The 23,652-nt window shown below is 42.6% G+C and overlaps 1 long non-coding RNA gene and 1 pseudogene across 1 annotated transcript; one reads left to right on the plus strand and one right to left on the minus strand.

Annotated features, from left to right (window-relative positions):
- Positions 1 to 2,496: 2,496 nt before the first annotated feature.
- Positions 2,497 to 8,108, minus strand: LOC146959524 (uncharacterized; annotated as a pseudogene).
- A 12,273-nt stretch (positions 8,109 to 20,381) lies between these two features.
- Positions 20,382 to 21,695, plus strand: LOC146959525 (uncharacterized). Its single transcript, XR_015035614.1, has 3 exons — positions 20,382 to 20,783; positions 20,861 to 21,017; positions 21,116 to 21,695. It is a non-coding gene; the product is annotated as an uncharacterized LOC146959525 (long non-coding RNA).
- The last annotated feature ends 1,957 nt before the right edge of the window (positions 21,696 to 23,652 follow it).

Here is a 23,652-nt window from a genome sequence, read left to right on the forward strand (position 1 = left end):
TTGGTGCAGTGGAAGTTTTGTGCGAAAATGTCCCGCCGAGGTTGCGCTGAAAGCTCGCCACCTCCAACCAGGTCTACTCTCAGCGCAGGGCGGAGCGCAGCAGGTGCAGTGGAAGTTTGGCTGACTGACCTGTAGTGCACACACGTCACCAAGACCTCACAGGCAGGTTTCCACAGTTCCAGACACATTTCAATGCAATAAATATCCACAATAACCACTATTTAATGCAACTAACGGAATCAACACGTGAATTTATATCTATATAGATTGTCCCGTCAGATCAAAGCAGAGATCAAAGGCTGTCGGCATGCGTAATGGAAACTCCCACCTGAATTAACACAGCAGGGACGAACTGGCACTGAAAAGCAGCTGTGGATGTCCCAAAAGCAGGACTGTGAGGGTGGATGACTGCATGTCGCTGCCATACCACTCTGTCCTTGTGATGATCCCCTTTATTTATTTATTTATTTACTTATTAACCCTTTGATGCACAACATATGCACACCCCTTCTAATGCGCAACATGGGTCAAAATAGACCCGCATTCATTTTCCATGTGTTTTCATGCTGGGTGAGTGTTTCTTTGTTGTATCTTTTTGAAATCAATTTATTTTACTATTAAATGTCCCAATTATTCTTTTAATATCTTGTTTTAGATTAGTACAAGGTCAATCATTCCATTGTCCCTTTCTTATTTTACGAATAAAAATAGATTTTGAATTAGTACACCAAGTTTACACACACGGGTCAAAAATGACCCATTTATTCAAGTGTGATTTTGAATTAAATGACTATATACTATACCAATAATTTGCTTCAAATAATCACTTTAGCAGTGCTCTGGGCCAAATAATCATACAATTTTATATTTGAAATGTGTTTATTTTATTATACACACATGGGCATAGGTAAAGACAATAACATAGACACATACCTCTGATAACGGATCTTATTGAACTGATATTTCAACCATTTTGCCATCTGATTTGTGACCAAATAATAACAACTGATCACAGTAGATATCATTGAATAGATAGTTTAACAATTGTAATCCTATTTGTGACCAAATAAAATAAAACACATATGATCACAGTACAGTAGATAACATTAAACTGATAATTTAACTATGTAATCTGATTTGTGACCACATAACACATAACATCTGATCACAGTAGACCGCTAAAAGCCATCTCAATTCCTGCATGCCTCACAAATGACCATGACATCTCTGTGCTCCTTGCACACAGGCCTGGTGCACTGGGAACACCAGCTGCTGGCTTTTCTGTCCTTGGACGTTGTGCAGATTGCACACCTCTTCCTCTTCCCTGGGCCCTCCTGCCTGATGTCGTCCTGTGGCTGTGTGATGCCTGGGTTTTGTTTTTTGATCCCGCATCTTCCCATTGCATCAAGGATCGGCTTTTGGAGTCTGGGTGTGCCCTCCATGCGCCTCCTCATATGTGGCATGACTAACTCCTTGCCCAGCTCCTTTATGAACAGGCGGCGTGCACTGCTCTGGCCACTCATGTACTCTGGATGTTGTGTAGTGAAGGTGGTGTATGCGTTGAGGGTCGCAACATCCAGCATGTTATACCAAAGAACCATCGGCCACCTCCTTGTTCTCCGCTTACATGTGTAGGTGCCAACCATTTGATCCATTGTGTCCACTCCTCCTTTTGTTTTGTTGTAGAACTGGATCACCTCTGGCTTCTTCTTTTGGTTGCTCTGATCCACTGCTTTGTCGTCGTGCATTGTACTCAAAAGGATAACAGACTTGCCTTTTTTCTGGACGTAGCTCACCATGGTCATGTTGCCTCTGAATCCAAACTCTGAGCTGTAGATCTCACGCAGTTTGGATGGCTTCATCACAGGTGGGATATCTGCCTTGTTCTGGCGGAGAGTGCCTACAACTGTTAGGTCCTTCTCAAGGAGCTTCTCAGCCAGAGGGACACTGGTGAAAAAGTTGTCCATCGTGATGTTCCGGCCCATGGGAGGAAAAGAAAAGATTGCACTTTATAAGTATATGATTATTAAATTCAAAGACCTCACATTTATTCTTTTTTTTTGCTTACACAGAAATCATATAAAACAAATTACACACTGAAAGACTAGAAACATAGATATTGTGCTAGAACTGATACTCTGCATTGTATATTCACCTGTCCCTCTGATCCCACTGCACAATTGTTGGACAACAGTCTCCCCAAGCTTCTTCTTAATCTCCTCTCCTGGCTGCCTCCCTGTGTAGACAGTTCCGTCTATTGCATAAGGCACCCTTGCATCGCACATCCAAAAGATTTTTAGCCCATATTTGGCAGGCTTGCTGGGCATGTATTGCAGAAACCTGCACCTGCCCCGGAACGGCACCAGCTGCTCATCTATGGTGACACAGTCACTAGGGATGAACCGTCTTCTGCAGTTGTCCAGGAAGCAGTCCCACACGTACCTAAATGCCGCCATGTGGTCGGTTTCCAGTCGCAAAGCCCTGGTCCTCCTGTCGTCAAAACCGTATGAAGCGGCGGATATTTTCATATCTTCTGAGACCCATGGTGGCCTTGTAAACTGGATTTTGCAGGGGGTCGAGAAACAGCTCCCGCAAGGCAACATCCCAGCTCTTGTCCCCCCCTGCAAGGAGGGTCAAACCAATAAAGGCCAGGAACTCTTCTTTGTTGAGGCTTCTCCACTCTTTCCCTTTTGCTGTAGCTGCTCTGCGTCCCTCTAAGTTGGTGCATTTGAGAACCTCCTCAATGATGTTGTCACTGATGAACATATCCCAGGCATCCTTTGGTGAAACAGCTACTGCTGATCAGGTGTAGGTCCTGGGCAGCTCCTCAGAATGTTGCAACTTCTAGTTCTGCTGTGAGTGGGGGGATTCTCATTCCAGTAAGAACCATTTTTACTCAATCTATTTGACTGGGTCTGAGTTTCCTCTTCAGAGGACTCATCAAATGAGTCCTCTATGTCATCAGAAGAGGCTCCTTCATTCAGGAGAGACACACCCACAACTCCAGCTTGACCCTGAGGCACATAGACTGGGTCATCATCATCAGAGATTTCAGACTCAGAATCAGGACCAATTCCATCCTCATCTTCCTGATCTAGTCCCTCATGCAGCATCTCTACAACCATTTCAGCAGTTAGTCGATGAACAGCCATGATCTGAATATAGACAAGCAAAAGAACAAAGTTCTCATCAGTATACAGAGGCAAGCTTGATAGTGGGGCAGCCAGGGTTTAAATTTATTAAGGGTCCCTTAATTAATGTTAGTTAGTACATTATTAAGCATTAATTAACTGTTTACAGATATATTAACAATCATTAGTATTACTTAGGGTTAGTTAACACATTAGGAATGTAGCCTATTAGTAAGCAGTTAAGTAATGATTAGCCTACTACTCAAAGTTAGTTAGCCTAATAAATTAAAAGTTGAATAATGTAATTAGTTATACATGCATTACTAAGCATTAATTAACACAGTACTTTATATTAATGCTTAATAATGTACTAACTAACGTTAATTAAAGGACCCTTATTGTAAAGTGTCCCTTTAACTTTATCAAGACTAGTTAGCTAGCATCTTTCACAAGTCTAGCTAGCTAGCAGTTATCTTTCACAAGTCTAACTAGCTAGCTAATAGTTATTTTCCTTTCTGGCATAAGTAGCCTACTTATTCAATAGACTGTATGACTAATTCTCAAGTTAACTTAAACCCTAATCAATCAATTAATATACTATTTCACAAGTCATCAAATGTCAACAGCTAGCTAGCTAGCTTACAGTAGCCTATTGTTTCCCTTTCTGACAAGAAATGGACTTAGTTCTCAAATTATCTTAAACATAATCAATAATTATGCACAGTTATCACATCAAATTGCTTATCAGGTAAGATTATAATAATGTTAAAACAAGACTTACATGTTTTGGATGTTCAAATTGTCCACAGTAAATATGTTCCTAATTGCAAACACAAAATTTCAATGCGGGTCATTTCTGACCCATGTCTGAAAACTTCATGTAGACTGACAAAAGCTATGCTTATTCATAAAGGAAGAAAATAAAAATGAATAGTATGATTTATGCTAAACAAAACAAATGAAATTTACTGAGTACTTGGTTTAGTAAATGATAAAATACATAGATTCAAAACATTCAGCAAAGAAAACACTCAGCGATACATGAAATTACATAGGAAATGAATGTGGGTCATTTTAGACCCATGTTGCGCATTAGAGGGGTAGTGATACAAAATGTGTTTTTATTCAAAATGTAAAAAAGAAAAATTAAAAAAAAGTATGAATTATGATCAAAAACAAGTTAATTGAGGAATACCTGGAATACTGAATAATGAAATTAATTGATTGCAAAGATACAGCAGATAAAAACTCAGTCGGGTCACTTTAGACCCATGTTGTGCATCAAAGGGTTAATTCATAAGCGCGTGCGACCGCATCACGCAGCCGTAATGAAAAACAAAACACAAATCATCATCTCTCTTAGTCCACCACAACAGCCTCGGTATCAGATAGTCAGTATATAGCCTACTACAGTATACTCAGCATCTCTATCACAGAAAAAAAAGAGAAAAAAAGAGACGGACAGAGAGAGAGAGAGAGGAGGACAGAGAGAGAGAGGGAGAGAGAGAGCGTCCTTTACGCTGATTTCATCCACATGGTCTTTGTTTATGTTGTGTTTAGTGTAGCCTACACCTCTCATCTTATACAAGGCAAGGCAAGGCAATTTTATTTGTATAGCCCGTTTTTACAAACAGTTTGTCTCAAAGGGCTTTACATGGCATCGTAACAACATCCTCTGTCCTTAGACCCTCACATCGACTGAGGAAAAACTCCATGGAAAACCCTTTTAACAGGGAAAAGTCGGAGAAACCTCAGGGTGAGCAACAGAGGAGGGATCCCTCACCCAGGACGGACAGACGTGCAATAGATGTTGTTACAGACAAGAAAACAGTTTACAGTTTGTCACAGAATGTGCGAAATATGGAAATGTTAGCAGGAGTTGATGAAGGCAGTCTCTGGTGAGGGGAGGGGGAGGGGGGCGGAGGGGGGGGGGGGGGGGCAGGGAGAGCTGGCCAGCTCGATGGGAGGGCTGGGTGGCTGGGTGGCATACACAGGGTTTGAATAAATGTGAGTTTCTTTATTAGTTTATTAGTTGTTGTATCTTACACTGGGCAGCCGTTCTCAGTGTATCAGATCAATCCTGGTTAAGTATATTAGTAAACTCATTATTGGTCACTCTGAGCTCGGACCTCCGGACCAAAACAGCTGTTTCCTCCTGGGAGAGGTTCGGCCTCTGGCGTCGCTGTTTCCTCCGCCCATGTCCAAGTATAAAATGACAAACTTGCAGCGCGCATCGCCCGCCGCGCAGTTAAAGGTGAGGAGAGGAGCTCCTTTGATTGGTGAAGATCTGACTCGGCTGTGTCAAACCCACTCCACGCCTTTCTCTCCTCCTCCTGTCTCCCTCCCGCCCTCTCTCCTCCCTCTTCACCGTTTGCGCCGGTGGGAGGGACGAGGGGAGGGGCTGCGCTGGTCTAAGTCTGACTGCGCGGCCCACCAATCTTGCGAAATGGACCTGGGCCACACCCCGTTGGCGTGGCGAAGCTGCGCTGCACTTAGACTTCGCTCGGTCTAGGAAACTAGGGCCCATTGCTTCACAACAGGTATACATAGTTACAGTAAAAACAATTATATCAATTAGAAATCAATTGAAGAGTGCAAGTGCAAGTAAACAATCATATGTATGCCATCTTCACACAACCACACATGGACACATGCACACGCAAGGTGTTCAATTTTTGTGAGGCATATACACTAAAAGCTGCCTCCCCTTCTTTGGATCTGGTGTAAAGGATGAGTAAATTGCCACTGCCTGTTGACCGAAGTGTTCTGTGTAAGTGATGAGCATGTCTGTGATGTATAACATAAGGATAATATTGAGAACTTTCTCTTATTCAATCCATTCAAACTACGACAGAAGGAATGAAAGACTAGGTTTCAAATATAATACGTAAAATCAACACTTACCAGATTTTGTCATGTACTTGGTTGTGAGGGCGCAACGAGAGAGGTAGCTATTGACCATTTCGACCTCCTCCCCTGCAGTTGTGCCTGCACCCTCCTTATTTTTCCCACTCCAGATTATCTAACAAATCATTGGAAATTTTATTATTATTATATGTACTGTATTATATATTATTTAAGTAATAAAAATACAATTTCAAATGGTAAGATACATAACATGTAGTACCTCACACTTGGTTGAATGGGCCTTGGCATGCATGACGGAAAGGAATGGCCTCATCTGCAGGAGAGGTCTGAGTTCCAACATTGAGACCGCCAACTTCTCCGGATAGGGCCAATACTTACACGCAATATCTGTGCAGTAGAACTGTCCTTTTGTGGCTGCCTGAAGCTCCTTCTGCAGGAAAACTGGATATGCAAATATTTCCCCTCTATACATGTTGAGGGCTTTCAGTAGCACTCCGTGTCTACAGACAGCCACCTCAAGGCCCTCTTCATCGAGTTTGGTTGCTCTTCTCGCCGTCTCACGTGCAGCAGACCACTGACTGGCTCCACAGATTCCTCTGCCTGCAGTCTGCATGACAAAATAATTCTGGTTAAAAGTGAAAACTAACAAGTTATTTTATAATGCTTAAATAGATAGTAGTCTGCATTGTATCAGCTGACACCACCTGGTCTTGAGGGATAAAATAGCTATTTAATAGTGGAAAAATCATAAATTTTTATTTTTGGCCAAAAAAAGCAATGGTGTAAACAATAAATATTTTCCTCACACTTTTCATTTTACTCCTCGTCTCCTCAACAAAATTGTGGACATCAGCATCCTTTGCAATAAAGGTGCCATCAAAATATGGCTCATCTGACCTAAATGGAATAAGAAAAATAATGAAGCTTAGTGTCCGACATTATTTATTCAATTGAATTTACAAAATGTTAACAACTAACCCTCTTGACTGTCGAAAACGGTACTGCCTCCTGTTTCCATCAGCACAAACAGCAAGCATGTTGGGGGTGCATGCCGGGCAGGTGAAGTGTTCTATGCTGGCCATTTTCTCACACTCATAACGGCAGAATGTGTATTCCAGAAAGCTTCGTTGGAAAGTGTCTCCATGTACCTTCCCAGACTATAAAAAATTGGATATTAACATGTAAAATTCAAAAGCTAAAATATCTTAAATCCTTCTATCCCTACTTTGATCCACACTGATCTTACCCTTCCAAAGTGACAAGTCCTTTTCTCCAACATCTGCAAAAGCCTTGTCTTGACAGACTGGGTGCTACAGTTTTCATTTCTTCAAATGAATTGAAGACATCCACCGAAAAAAAGGTCTCAGCATTCACAGATGCTGGCCAATACCCACTGCTTATGAGGTCACTTTTGTCTGGTGTCCATTGTGCCAGACATACTTTGCACAGCAGGTTTGGCAGATGAAGATCATATCGACCTAAAAACAAAAAGCAGTATAGTAAATTAAATGTATGGTTATTCTGTGACATGCAGCTGTACAAAAAATTAAATATAAAGTCATATTTCATACCATTTATGCAAACCAAAATCACTGCTCTGCCAGCTGATTCTGTGATATTTGTGTGATATCTACAAAGCTGGACAGGTCTTACTGTAGGCAAAAGATGAACTGAAAAGATATGTTCAATAATTAGTCATTAATCTTTAAAAAATACAATGATGGGTTACATTTATATACCGCTTTTCACTACATGCTCAACAGAAACCATTATTCATTCATACACATTCACATCGTGGTGGTAAGCTACATCTGTAGCCACAACTACTGTATCTTGGGACAGACTGGCGGAAGTGTGGTTGCCATTTTACGGCGCTTACAACCACTACATTTACACAGGGCAAAAAAAAACAAAACATAAATTTAACCACTTAACGAAAAAATTTAAACAACTACCTTGATTGACCAATGTGTATTTGCCATCTTTCGCACAGCACAGGTTTGGCTCGATGGACTTGTAGACACCGTCAATGCAGCACTCCCTGTTATGGAGGGTGAGTTTGGAGTGGCTCTGTATGTCACAGTCCATACAGAGCCACTCCTCCGGCATGCAGTCTCTGCAGCGAATAATGGCAGGAGACCTGCAGTGGCTGCAGTTCCTCTCTGGGGGCCCTATTTTGCTGGCGCAACTCAGGGGGGCGCAGCGAAGCGAGCCCTGACGCAGCTGGCGCAGTGGCATTTTCCTCCAGTGCAACAAGGTGCGCAGCGGATTCGGTAAATTGGCAGACTGCTGTGCGCTGAGATGGGAGTGGTCGCGCAGCAGGGGGAGGTGTCGACAGATTCGCCGTGGCGCAGTGACAATTTGTTGCCGATAGACCGCGGGGAGAGTGCGCCGAAAGCTCGCCAGCTCCAACCTGGTCTAATCTCAGCGCAGCCAGCGCAGTGGCAATTTGACTGCCCAGCGCGCAGTGCAGACATGTCACCAAGACCTCACAGGCAGATTTCCACACTTCCAGGCACATTTAAATGCAATTAACAATAATAATAATAATAATAATAATAATCATCACAATAACCCCTATTTATTGTATCTGAATCAGCACATACACCTATATCTATAGATTGTCCCGTCACTGATGGCAGATCAAAGGCTTGCATAATGGAAACTCAGCCTGACTGAATTAACACAGATGAAACCAGGGAGGGACTGAGACAGCCGTGGATGTCCCAAGAGCAGGTGTTGACACTACACACTGTGCCGTTGCAGATTATCAGCTATTTATTTATTTATTTATTTACTTATTGATTTATTAGGGGCCAGCGCCGCATCGTCACGCGACCATAACAAATAAAACTGAAATGCCTCCGTTACGCACAGTTTGTTTATGCTGTGATCTGTGCACACGTGTTTAAATATAGGTTAGATAGATAGATAGATAGATAGATAGACCTGGATAACATCATAACCTCCCTCCCAGACTACTTTTGCATCATCAGCCCGTGAGGTCTGTTCGCGCGACCGGACACTGCCAGCTTGGACCGGACCAGAACATCAGTTTCCTCCCGTCTCACTTGCTCTGACAGATTGAGAGCTGTTGCCCAGTAAAAAAAACAAAACAAAAACAAAACACACACAATCCTTTTCCATTAATAAAGACACTCATATTTAGTAACCTATATTTAAACACGTGTGCACAGATCACAACATAAACACAGCTGTGCGTAACGGAAGCATCGCGGAGCGTCTCTCTTTTTCTTTTTTCTTTAGAATTTACCTGAGATGGATATGTTAATATCTGCTCACTATGATGCCAGGCTGATTGTGGTTTGCTGTGAGAGATGATAGTTTATTTGTTTTCAGTTTTATTTGTTATGGTCGCGTGACGATGCGGCTCAATAAATCAATAAGTAAATATATAAATATAGCAGATAATCCTGTAGTGTCAACACAGCAGTAATCCATCCTCATCTTTCATCTGTGCAGCCTTTGATCTGTCATCAGTGTGACGGGACAATCGATATAGATGTGCTGAATGTCTATGCTGTAATCTGTAGGTGCTGATTCAAATCTTCTCTTCCACGGTGAAATCAAATGTCCGCCTTGCGCGCGCGGCGGATTTAAAGGCGAGGAGAGGAGCTCATTTGATTGGTGAAGATCTGACTCGGCTGTGTCAAACCCACTCCACGCCTTCTCTCCTCCCTCTATGCCATTTGCGCCGGTGGGAGGGAAGTAGGCGGGATGCGCTCCGCTGCGTCTCAAAGGAAAATCACAATCTGCTCCTGACCACTCCCCGTTGGCGAAGCGAAGGCGAGGCGCAGGCCTGATCCGTTCCGCCTGCACCTAGTTCACGAAAATAGAGCCCTGGGACACTATTGCAGGAAAGCAAGCAGTTCAGGTGATGGGCCCTTGCTTTCCGCCACTCATCTTGAGCTTTTTTCTAAGTGACTTAATTACAGTAAGGTAAATACCAAATAAATGTTGAACTTGAGAGCTGTTTGACTGGGTTACTGTCAGAACCTCCTCAGCTGACTCAAAAGAAGTGAGTTCGTCATTAGCAGCCACTGAAAAGATAGCAGAAAAAGGTTTTTTATCTGTTGCATGCATATATACAGTGTAGAGCGACTTAAGGTTTCAATACAGACATTTTACACATAAATGCATGTTGGTTACATTCAATCTAATATCAAACAAGTTCGACATACAATGATTTTTTAGTCTATCACACACTTATTAAACTCCTTTCATTGTGCATTAATGTGGACATTGCAAAGCTTGTGTCTGTGGCAACATTCCTGCGCTACTTTCCTGAGTTTCAGGTCAAGATCGAAAGACATAATCTTCGTTTCAGCATTTAATTTACTGCCACAAAAGGGACAGAAAACATACATGACATGGATTACCTGTAGCTGAAGCACGTCTTCGTGTCTCTCCACTTCTACTTCTTTTTATCAGTGGACGTCCTTCAGCATCTCTCTCGGTCCACCGGACATGAAATTCGCCTGATGTCGGCTTCTTGCGGGTGGATGGTGGAATCTTGGGTTCATCAGCCTTACATGACAGACAGTGAACAATGAATGATAACAATGAAATATAGCAAACTCTCCAGCAGTTTACAAATTTCGATCTCTAATTCCCACATCTATCAGTATAATCCCCAATACTGCAAGATTATTGCTTCAAATAAACACTCACTTTGACTTGAGCCAGAAGCATGTCTGCAAGGAAAAGAGCATCCTCTGCTTTCCTTGTGTCTTGATCAGCAGCCATTTCAGCACTATATTGGTAAGGAAGGAAGGAGCATAGACTGTAAAAAGAATGGACGTAGCACCCGTGATGTCACCCATTGGTTTGGGGGAGTCTGTTTTGTGCCTCTACTACAGGCATTTGAACTGCGCCATCTTGGATTTTAGTGGGAGTCTACTTGCCATATTTGGAGAGGTGTGGCTGTTTGCCGGCTGAGAACCCGCCCACTGAACTCGAAGCAACCAATTAACAGCCGGTAAACTCTCTGTGACCTGTCACTCAACGTAACCCCCCCTCCGTTTATGAAGCCTAAACAACACTAAAACGGTTGTGGTACAAATAATTCACCCCCCCACAGTGTTCACAGAGGTGGAAACTGTTGGTAGAGACCATAAAGATAAAATGTACCAGGCTGTAAATATGTTTTTTTTAAGCTGTAAAGTCGGCTATTTTAACATGGCTGTCAATGGAGAGTTGCTCACATCCGGTACCAGCCCCCAGAGGCCGCTGGAGAACTGCAGCTTTTTGAACGCGGAAGTGGTCTTCACTTGAAGAAACCACAACTCCCTCCTTGGTGTAAAGAGGCTATAGACACTTTCAAGCTCAGGAAAAACAAAAGGACAGTGTTTTGGACAGTGAGAGAGAGGTCGAATAAAGATTAAATTAAAAAAATAGAATAACAATACTCACTTCAAGACTTAAAGACAGCAGGGATTCCAGAAGTGTGTGTGTGTGTGTGTGTGTGTGTGAGAGAGAGAGAGAGAGAAAGAGACAGAGAGAGAGAGCGAGAGCAGTGAGAGGACAGAGCCGTTGGTTTTATTATGGGGAGTACAGTAGAGGAGTTGGTGGAGGCAAAAGGGATGTGGTGGGAAATGGCAAGCTGTTGGACAAAGCAGAAAACAACAGTCATAAATACAGACCTGTAATAAAATGCAAAGAACTTGCTAATGTGCTATTCAACATGTAAACTGCATGAATGTCAGAAAAATTAAGGACAGTAGATATGTGTGGACAATAGAGATCTACTAAACTGAGATTAATTCAATTCATCATTAATATGCAGTCACTACAGCCTCCTCTTTTGATTGAATAATTTGCCAATTGTCAAATAGACACACACACACACACACTCTCACACACACACACACACACACACACACACACACACACACACACACACACACACACACACACACACACACACGTAGACTAAAAAAAAGATCAATATATGGCGTGACCTGATGAGAACGATCGCTAAAAATATAGCATTGTATTACTAGGACAGCACTGACCGGCCTATAGATGCTGTTCATCATGTTGATCAACGTATTAATGTTACAGACATATTAAAGACGGGTCAGTGCTGTTGTAAGTTAGCAATATGTATATTATTAGCCTATAGATCCGTGATTACTACTCAACCTAGCCTTTTCAGTTAGCTGTAAAGCTAAATACTAAAAGAGCGCACTCCGTAGCATAATGATATTCCCTAATTGAATCTAGCATTAACACATTTAGCTCTCTGTTGCTAAATTAAATGTAGTCAACATGACAACACTCACGGGCGTCCTAAAATATATAAAAATATATATAAAACAAGCCAATAATAACAAGTTAAAATACTGTATATATTAGCCATGTGTCATCATCTTACCTGACAAGGAGGGAATTTGGGATACTGTATGATTCTTTCTCTCTCTTCCGGGCAAAGTTGTTGGCATTGAGTAAAGATTGAATTAGCACCCCCTGCTGGCACTGTGCTTTCATACAAGCGTGTACTTGTCACGCCTGAGAGAGGCAAAACGTGACACTGACACGTTGGACCACGGTGGACCGGCGGGTCTATTTCACGCTTTGACGTGATACCGGGTTGATGTCAGAGATGAAAGACAATATTCACTTATGATATCACAGCGGAATGAGACTATTCACTTGTGATGTCAAGGTGGAATGATAATATTCAGACCAAAGGACTGGGAAATGCGCATTAAAAGAAATTCGAATCATGTGTGTTTCCATCTACGGGCTGTGAACCCCCCCCCCCCCCGGCCAGACGGACGGTCTGATTTGAACACATTAGCGCGATTTAGCGCATATGTTTATTACCATCATAACGCGACCCGTGTGTGTGTGTGTGGGAGAGAGAGAGAGAGTTGCGCCGCCCCAGACTTTATTAATGCTAAACTCTGGACGCGCTGGTTGATAAATTTGGTTTTTACTAAGGAGGAACTATGAAGAACTGTGCAGTAGGCCTAATCACATATGAAGGTGTGTGGGGGCTTTTATTTTGCCGTGGCAATGCGCCACAATTAATTAATTGTTGTGTGACAGCGGAAACCCTGATGTTGTCTTGTGAGTGAACTGCAAACACGGGAGCAGATGGGGTGAAAGTGCGCTACGTCACACTTGATTCGCATACAGCTGTTTCCATCCCATTCGAATCAACCAAAACCCGGCCATAGCGAGCGTATTTCAGTTTGTGCGAATCAGGGGATTTTAATTCGAATCACGGCGTTTCCATCATCATTTTCCGATGCGATACATCTCGATGCGCATCTAAACAGCTGATGGAAACGCACCTAGTGTCTTGTGATGTCAGAGTTGAAAGACAATATTCACTTATGATGTCAAAGTGGGATGAGACTATTCACTTGTGATGTCAAGGTGGAATGCTAATATTCAGACCAAAGGACTGACTACAGTGTCTTGTGATGTCAGAGTTGAAAGACAATATTCACTTATGATGTCACAGTGGAATGTTAATATTCACAACAAAGGACTGAGTACAATCTCTTGTGATGTCAGAGTTGAAAGACAATATTCACTTATAATGTCAAGGTGGAATGATAATATTCAGACCAAAGGACTGACTACAGTGTCTTGTGATGTCAGAGATGAAATACAATATTCACTTATGATGTCACAGTGGAATGTTAATATTCACACCAAAGGACTTATGGCGCGTTCCAGGCAACCCTGAATGATAATATTCAGACCAAAGGACTGACTACAATCTCTTGTGATGTCAGAGATGAAAGAAAATATTCACTTATGATGTCACAGTGGAATGAGACTATTCACTTACGATGTCACTGTGGAATGAGACTATTCACTTATGATGTCACAGTGGAATGTTAATATTCACACCAAAGGACTTATGGTGCGTTCCAGGCAGCCCTGAATGATAATATTCACATCAAAGGGCTGACTACAATGTCTTGTCATATCAGAGATAAAAGACAATATTCACTTATGATGTCACAGTGGAATGAGACTATTCACTTATGATGTCAAGGTGGAATGTTAATATTCACACCAAAGGACTGACTACAGTGTCTTGTGATGTCAGAATAGAGAGACAATATTCACTTATGATGTCAAGGTGGAATGTTAATATTCAAATCAAAGGACTGACTACAATCTCTTGTGATGTCAGAGATGAAAGACAATATTCACTTATGATGTCACAGTGGAATGTTAATATTCACACCAAAGGACTGAGTACAGTGTCTTGCGATGTCACAGTTGAAAGACAATATTCACTTATGATGTCAAAGTGGAATGAGACTACTCACTTGTGATGTAAAGGTGGAATGATAATATTTAGACCAAAGGACTGACTACAGTGTCTTGTGATGTCTGAGATGAAATACAATATTCACTTATGATGTCACAGTGGAATGTCAATATTCACACCAATGGACTTACTACAGTGTCTTGTGATGTCAGAGATGAAAGACAGGCCCTTTCTCAATATACGTTCTTGTCCGTTCTTGTGTTCTACTGAAACGTCATCAGTCGCAGCCCAAGTACTGTCCCAATACACAAGTTCGCATTTCGCCGAGAACGGTCAAAATTCCCGGAAGTGTTCTCGCCACGCCCCTTTTACCGAGGATGCATCGGTAGCTGACTTGTGCTAACTTGTCAGCTCAGATATCCCAGCATGCCTTTCGGCAGTCAAACCAGCAGCGGGAAGACGTCAACAGCGAAGTGGTAAGCGGTCTTTCTTTTACAGTTTTCGTATGCTATTTCATCAATAAAGTTAATTTTGATGTGATAAATCAACTGTTTAGATTTCAAATATCAGCATGAGCACGAAGATTTATGGCAAATCGAACTTTTGCTCGACTATTTTCGGAGTTGAGAAGCTCCATGAACGGCGGCGGCAGGCAGGCAGCGTATGCGGGGGTAGTTGCTCTCTAAGCGGCTAGTCTACTGCTCACAGACCCGTATTGTTTTCCCTCTGTTACAGAAAACGAGAAGACAATGGCGGACGAGACGGCAACCCACAACTGTAAGAGTATTTTAAATTAATATTCGTACAGCTGCCATTCCGTTAAATTGATATCCGAGTAAATATAAATGTGAACTAACGTTAGTTCAAGAGATTACCGGCCGGTATAAGTTACTTAGCCTAACCAAATGTTTAACGACCTGTATTTTGGTTGATTTTGTATTGTTTTGACTTCAATCAAGGGACAACTGACGAGACCGCGGCTCTCATCACCTGGAGAGCCGCAAATGAAGCCCTCTTCACCGGCCGGAGGAACTCCTCCAAGACTGGATGGGAGTGAGTAAGCTTCTTATGTGTTTTAATACGAGGAGCAGTGAGAGTGTGCTTGTTTGTGCCAGATTTCACAGCCTCTTAAAATGGTTTGATGGAACCTAAATAAACAAATGAAAAATATAGTATAACGCTAAACTAAATGTTATAATACTACGAATCAAATAAGTTGTGTGAATTGTAACCTGCATGGTGAACAAAAATGACTTAAAGTGCCACAAAGTACAAGTGAAGGGCAATAGTACAGGTGCAGTTATCAACCTAAGTGATATACTAGATGTACTAACAATATTAACTATATATTATCAATATAACTATTGATGAAGCCACTTGGATAAGGGTGGAAACGTCTTCAAAGACAAAACTAAGTCCAGTTGACTTGATTCAATTGCCTAGAGATGACTTTGACCTGGACTAATGAGAATTTACACATTTACTATATGATATCACTATTCTCTTCCTTGCATGCATGTAAGTGCAATCATCCTAACTACATCACATTCAGTAGTCTCTGTCAGCTTGTGTGTTAGTCACTGTAATATCTTTGTTAACATGTGTTCTCAATGTGTAGTAGTGTTGCACCGATACCGATACTAGTATCGGGAGGGGCCCCGATACCGCACTAAAATGCTGGCATCGGTATCGACGAGTACAGAACAAATAATGCGCCGATGCCATTTATATACTAATATGAAACTTTGAACGCAGCGCCTTGTGTCCTTCTCTCCCTTCACTCACTGCACTCACTGCTGTGTGTGTGATCACGTGTTCAGTGCATGCCGTGCCAAGCAGCTATCCCTATTGGCCCTCTCCGGCCGCCCGGCCCCACTCCGGGCCAATGGGAGCAGGGCAACAGCCGCGAGGCAGCTTTTTCATGTTGAGGAAAAACAAACCAGCGTGCCACCGGAGAGAAAATGTCGGCGATTTGGAAATATTTCAACATAGAAACTCCAGCGAGTACAACAGCTACATGCAAGGTTTGCGGTCAGAAACTTGCGAGAGGTGGAACTAAAACGGCCAGTTTTAATACCTCGAACCTGATTAAACATTTGAAGGTAAAACATGTGAGCGAACACAACGAGTTTGAGGCGGCAGCAGCTGCGAGCAAGAGAAAGGGGGATGGACCACAGCAGCAAACCCTGGTCAATTCACTTCAGAGGAAGGAGCAGTGGGACGAGAAGAGTGAAGCAGCAAGAAAGATGTCCGAGAAAATTACTGAAATGACTGTGCTCTGTAACCTGCCCCTCTCATTTGTTGAGAACGTGGGATTCCGGCTTTTTATGGCTCACGCAGTACCAAAATACAAGGTCCCAAGTCGCAAATACATCACAGAGACGGCTGTCCCTGCACTCGAAAAGAAGGTGACGGAGCATGTTTCAGGGAAGCTAGAGAAGGTGGAGGCCATAAGCTTTTCTACTGATATCTGGAGCAGCCACGTCTCCCCACTTTCCCTGCTTAGTTTAACTGCTCACTGGGTGGACATTGAAACGTTCAATCTGGAAAGCGTGGTGCTGCATGCAAATGAGTTCAAAGGATCCCACACCGGTGAAGCAATTGCAGGAGCAATAGAGAATATGCTGCTGAACTGGAACATCCCCAAGTCAAAGGTAACGTTAGCCTATCTTGTCTAGAATTTGCCATTTTATCTTGTTTTTTCACTTGTCTTTTACTGAAAAAATTATAATGTATTATTATTATTATTATTATTGAAGGTCCATGCCATTCTTCGTGATAACGCCAGCAATATGAAGAAGGCGATGAGGGACCTGGGGGTGTCGAGCTTGGGATGTTTTTCCCACTTGATCCAGCTAGTGGTCCATGAGGGATTGCTGTCACAGCGGAGTGTAGGTGATGCGCTGGCGAATGGGAGAAAGATCATCGGGCACTTTAAGCATTCCCCACTGGCCACATCACGGCTGGAAACCGTCCAGACGGGACTGGGAATGCCAGTCAAACGACTAATCCAAGACGTCCCAACCCGCTGGAATAGTACATTCTATATGACAGCAAGCCTGCTGGAGCAAAAAAGTGCTATTTCAGTCTACGCGGCTAACCACCAGCTGCCAGCGACCCTGACCGCAAACGACTGGACCTTGCTGGAGAAAGTAAACACACTCCTGGCTCCATTTGAGGAGATCACCAAGCAGATCAGCTTCGCCACCTCCACCGCCTCAGAGGTAATTCCCTCGGTCGTTGTACTGAAGCGACTGTTGGCCAAAGAGACCACAGAGGACAGCGGGATAAAAACTATGAAGGCAACGCTTCTATCAGCTGTGGACACAAGATTCCAGACCGTTGAGGAGGAGCCCCTGTACGCTGTTGCAACCGTATTAGACCCGCGTTACAAAGACAGGTATGTCCAATTGTGTGCTGTTAAGTGTAAAGTTAAACATTTTGTGTTAGTGTATAAGTAAATGCAGCGCTAAATACAATAGCATATGAGCTAACAGCTATGTTATGCTAGCCTCTGTATCATGTGGACTGTACTGTGACTGGTTAATGATGTCACTGTGTGTGCGACACTTGCAAATCACAACAACTGATTAGAGTGGGCTAATCTTCTTGAATTATATGAATTAGAATCACAGAATATAATATTTTTGATATCCAAATGTTGCACCTTGCTTTATTACAAATGCATATTATTAATACACATTCATGTGATAAACTAGCCCATGTCTCACTCACCAGCACAAAGAACTATGGAAATATGCTGTTTATTCAACACATGTATTCTGTTTACTATGTTACTGCAGATACTTCACAAGTGCAGAAAGCAGCAAGCTTGCAAAGAGTGCACTGACCAAAGAGGTGGAGAAAAATGAGGAGTCTAGATCACTGCAGACTGAGGCGGCAGACCCAGCCAGTAAGGCCCCACGGATGGAAGCAGAGTCGAACACAAGTAGCAAGAGCTGCTTCAAGGGGCTGTATGAGGAAGTCCTGCAAGAGTATGATGCTGAACAAGGTGGGACTAGTAGCACAGCTACACAGGTACAGATAGAGACATATCTGGCAGAGAAAACCATCCACCGCATGGAGAGCCCATTCGAGTACTGGGGAAAGAATAAAGAACGGTTCCCCTCCCTGGCTTCTACTGCTGCCAGGTTTCTCTGCGCTCCCTCCACTAGTGTAGATAGTGAGAGGCTTTTCAGCACAGCTTCCAACATACTTGATGAGAAGAGGAATAGGCTGTTAGGAGATAAAGTCGAAACACTCATCTTCTTAAAGAAAAACCTGCCAATGTACTTAAACTTGAACCCCAAAGACTTGAATCCTTAAGAGGACTACTAGGGTTGTAACTTGTTGTCATAGGACACCTTTTATTTATTTTATTTTATTTATTTTCCCTGGCTGCACTTAGAGTGCACATCAGCCTAGACCTTACAGGAGGAAGTAATTTCTTATTGCAATTCTGATTTGTTCTCAGATAGGCCTTAATGCCATGCACTCTCTACCTCATATGTATATTATTTCTTATTTTAATTTAATTTAACTTTTTGTTGCACTACGATTTTACATGTTACATGGATATTGCACTATTTTGGCATATTCAATTATTGTCACCCATAACAGGTAGGCAATAAAAAAGTTCTTCTGGATTCACTGTGTATTAGTCTTTTTTCCTGTTTCACAAAGGTTTTTAAGCAGTTCCTGACCAAGCCATGATAGCAATGATTTTACATCCAAGTGAGTATGCAGTTCTTTAGTATTAGAAGAAAAAAAGCTTGTATATATATATTTTTTTTTTTCAAACGGCGTGGTATCGGTATGGTATCGGTATCGGCCGATACTGCACAGCCGGGTATCGGTATCGGTATCGGGGGCCAAAAAATGGTATCGGTGCAACACTAATGTGTAGTAATATGTCTAACTTGCCCTTCTTTGTGTGAATGTGTGTGCTTTATCCAGAGTCTTTGTGCGAGACAGTGGTGTGCCTGTCACCCCAAAACAGGCACAGAAAAAATGGAACAACCTAAAAGAAAAGTACAAGGTACCACCATTCTATCCACTTTTCAGTAAATAAGTTGGACATGGCAACATTCATTCAGTGAATTGTTATCTTTTAGGAGCTTAGGGACCCACCAACAGGGAAAGGGGTGGAGGCGGGAGGGGTGACAGCTGCCACCTGGCCATGGTATGGTCAGATGGATGCCGCACTCCGGGGGCAGCACTCCATTAGTCCGCCCCTGGTAGTTGCGGCTAATTTGACCCCCACTACAGGTGGCGTTGTCACCCCCCCGTCCTCTGCCCCCCCCAGAGAAGGGGAAACACCACCAGCTCCCAAGAGGGCCAGGGCCAGTGGGCAGCTGCTGGACTTCCTTAAAGAGCAGGCTGAGAAAGAGGAAGACAGGGAGAAGAGGGCAGAGGCGAGGGAAGAGGAGAGGGAGAGGGCAGCAGCTCAGAGGGCTGAGAAGTTTCTGTCTCTTTTTGAGAGACTTGTTGATAAGATGTAAATATTGTTAATAGAAGTAGTTATAGTTATTTTAAATGTAGTTATTTTAAATGTAGTTCTTAATTGATGTTTTATTGTTTTGTGTGAAGAGTCAATTAAATATTGTGAATATTGAGTGTCAGCCTGTACAGTATTTTATCAGTTGTGAATGAAGTGTCTTCCTAGACAAATAACCAAGTCCAGTTGCCTTTCGATTTAAATTTCTTTGAGATAACTATGACCTGGACAAATGAGAATATGCACAGGCTGAATGAAGTGGTAATATGCAGGTAAGGTGTTTAGACTTCGAGGCACCAAGGCTTGTAACGTGGTCACAACAAAGAATGCTTCTGAAACTGAAATCTGATGGGAGGTTGACTTTACTTACAGGTGTTATATGTTTAACTATATACATAATATAATAATTTTTAATTGAGATAAACTATAAAATCATTTTTAATTAAGATGAAATATATACACACAATAATTTTTAATTAAGATAAACTATATTTTTAATCAAGATAAACTATATACATAATCATTTTTAATTAAGATAAACTAACACAATCATTGATACACTATTTATACAATCATTTTAAATCAACAAAACAATATTTACAATTAACATTAACATTACAACTACTGAACTGATTATAATTTGGGGTTTTTCCTTAATAATCGTGCTCCCTCAGACAAGCCGGGAGCTCTTGAGGGGCAGACACCTGGGCAGCAAGTCGGCCTCTGAGATTGGCTCCCGACAGCTCCTGGTCTTCCGCAGCGTTTCCCCCAGCTTCCTCATCCTCCCCGTCATCCTCCTCTGCCTCCTCCTCTTCCTGCAGGTCACCGGCTAACAGGCAGAGGTTGTGCAGTATGCAGCATGCTGCGACAACCTTGGGGGCGAACAGAGCCCGGATCTCCAAAGCCCGGAGGAAGATGGCTCTCCAGCGGGTTTTGAGCAACCCGAAGGTCCGCTCAATAATGTTTCGGGCCTTGGCGTGATGCCTATTGAAACGGGCCTCAACTTGGCCTGTTGATTAAAATACAGGTAATGTAGAATACATCCAGGAATTCAAATTCAAAGTAACAACTGTAATAAATAATGTATTCTCTTACCTGCTACAGGTTGACGGTAGGGAGTGATGAGGGCCACCGGATGCTGCAGGCAAGGGTACCCCCCGTCTCCCAGGAGGTAGAAGCCAGCCGGTGGATAGAGGGACTCCTTATACATAGGAGACCTCCGGAGGACAAGGGCATCGTGCACTGACCCCGTGTTGCCGATGTAAATGTCAAGAAATGCACCGTTGCTGTCACACACACCCTGAAGAACCACAGATGGGAACAGCTTTCGGTTTATGTAGCTCTTCTTCTGCTCCGCAGGTGGCACAAGACGGACGTGGCATCCATCGATGGCTCCAACGGCACGATGGAAAGCCTCATGCCCGGCCAGCCGAGCGAAACCTGCTCCCACCTCCTCCATCTCCTCAGGCTTGAGGAAATGGATAGCCCTGTGTATGATGCCCATCATGGCCTCAACAGAAGTGTGGACGACCCTGGCAACTGTGGCTCTTGGTATGGCAAATATGTCTGCCGTGACCCGGTAGGACGTGCCACATGCCAGCCAGTAGAGACAGACGGCCACCTCTATTTCATGGCTCCAGCCATGTGGCTTTAGCCGGGGCAACATCTGGACCAACAGATGGATGGTCTCCCTTGACAGCCTGAAGGCTGGTTTCAGGTCAGCCTCCTCGGAGAAGAAGGTGCAGAGGATGGGCACAGTGTTGTTCACCTGGGCATACCTTCGAGGAGAATGATCCTGTAATGAAATTAAAAAAAAATTTAATTAGTAAAACAATGAAATAATATTTGAATGTATTTATTTATTTATTTATTTATGACTTGCTTGAAAATGTATTTATAGTTCTTTGCTCAGTTCTCATTAAACTTAATTCATGTTTTGTGTTCTATACAAATGAGCTTCACTTGATTTATTACACAAGACTTATCAGACTTGTATCAGATATATCAGAAATAAATAAATTGTACAACGTAATATGCTCCTCTATTTCACCTGTAATTGTTGGGTCCCCCCACGATTTCACCAGTAGGTGGTGCTAGGTATCAGATGTCAAATTGTATGAATGAGTAGTAGGAAATTTATGAATGAAAGGGGCGGGTCTACCGTTACTATTACTACACAGTTTGGGACGGACCTTGTTAATCTTGTTTCATACATTAATATTTATACACCGGTGTTAATATTTCTAAACCGTACCATAGTTGTTTTGTTAACTTTAATATGAATGAAAAACCAAGTGATCGTGAAGAAAAGATAACTTACAAATCCAGCAAAGGCTAGGATAGCGCGACGTCTCTCCAGACTCCTCCTCCTCATCCTGGCTCTCCTCCGCTGAAGACGCCCCCTCAGCTCGGCAGCTTCCTCCTCTGCCTCCCGGTAAAGAATACCGACCGCGACAGCGAGCAACACTTGCTGGTACATGACGGTGGTAATACCGAACGTCTCTGGTAATACTAAACTAGCCTACTACTTCTACTCACAATCTACGAATGCAAACCCACAATGGCGATCCTCTACACACAACAGCCTTTTCGCGGGGTTTGTTTTTCCCGCTGTTGTCTTGTCACGTAGGCAGATTCATGGCTCGTGAGCTTCAGAAGCACTTAACAAAGGAGGGTTGTTGCTGCTTTATTTAGGCTACGTGTATATTTATTTATTTATTTATTTATTTATTTACATGTCACGTACACACGAGATAGGTATATTTATTTATTTATTTATTTACATGTCACATACACACGAACAATTATTCTGTTATGGAGGGATGTTGTGCTGTGTATGTGCATAGTGTGTGTTCTCTCTCCCTGTGTGTATGTGCATGGTGTGTGCTCTGTCCATGTGTGTGTGTGTGTATGTGTGTGTGTGCCTGGATGTAACAAAGGTATAAGGTCTGGTATTATAATACCTGACCTCATGAGTCATGATAAAATGCTTTATAGTGTGTTATGATTATTGTTATAAAGCATTATAATCATTTATGATTGTTTATAACTACAGTTATACTGTGCTATTACTGCATTATAACTCATTATAAGTATGGTTATAATGCGTTTTAGAGATAGACGTCAAAGTGTTAACGCACATTATACACATTATACACAAATGTAATTATAGTCAGATCAGGCAGTGCTCTAATGATGGGGGTTCCTGCATGTGGTAGCTGCAGCTGGATCATGTGTTTCATTTCTTTGTATTAGTCTGATATTAGTTTGCTCTGCATTTGTTAAATATGCTGCTCAGCTCCCAGTGGATGTGTCCATGTTTGTGCACTCATGAAACCCTCGGTCGGTGTGATGTATGTGTAGCTCCAGGCCTTGTCTGTATCTGTGTGTGTGTGCAGGTCTGGAGGTGTGATGGCAGCTGGGATACCCTGTCTCCTAGCTCAACAACCCTTCACTGATGTTACTCTTGTTTAAAACAAAACACAACCCCCCCCCCCCCCCCCCCGACACACACACACACACACACACACACAAGTGCACATACACACACTAATCTCACCCACATTTCCATGGTTAGGAAAGCTATTATGTCCCCTTCACAGTCCAACAATTGGTTTGAAAGGTCACACTATATGGCAGACAAACTAATACTTGTCTAAATATTAATTTGATGCATGAGGCAGAACCAGGAGTGATTCAGCAGCACATTAAATTTGGTATTTAAATGTTTTGATTGAGCTGCACCTTACTCAGCCTATAAGCTCAGTGTGCCAGAAACCCCACTGAGGCGTCACTGTGGCATTTTAATGGGAAAGAGACTTTAGATAAAGAACAAGTCTAGGAAGGATTTTAAATACATAATACGTGAGATAATAGGATTCCTGCAAAGACTCTGT

Source organism: Trachurus japonicus, unplaced genomic scaffold (assembly GCF_045865225.1).
Source record: "Trachurus japonicus isolate A0001 unplaced genomic scaffold, Traja_1.0 AP031207.1".
Lineage (NCBI taxonomy): Eukaryota > Metazoa > Chordata > Actinopteri > Carangiformes > Carangidae > Trachurus > Trachurus japonicus.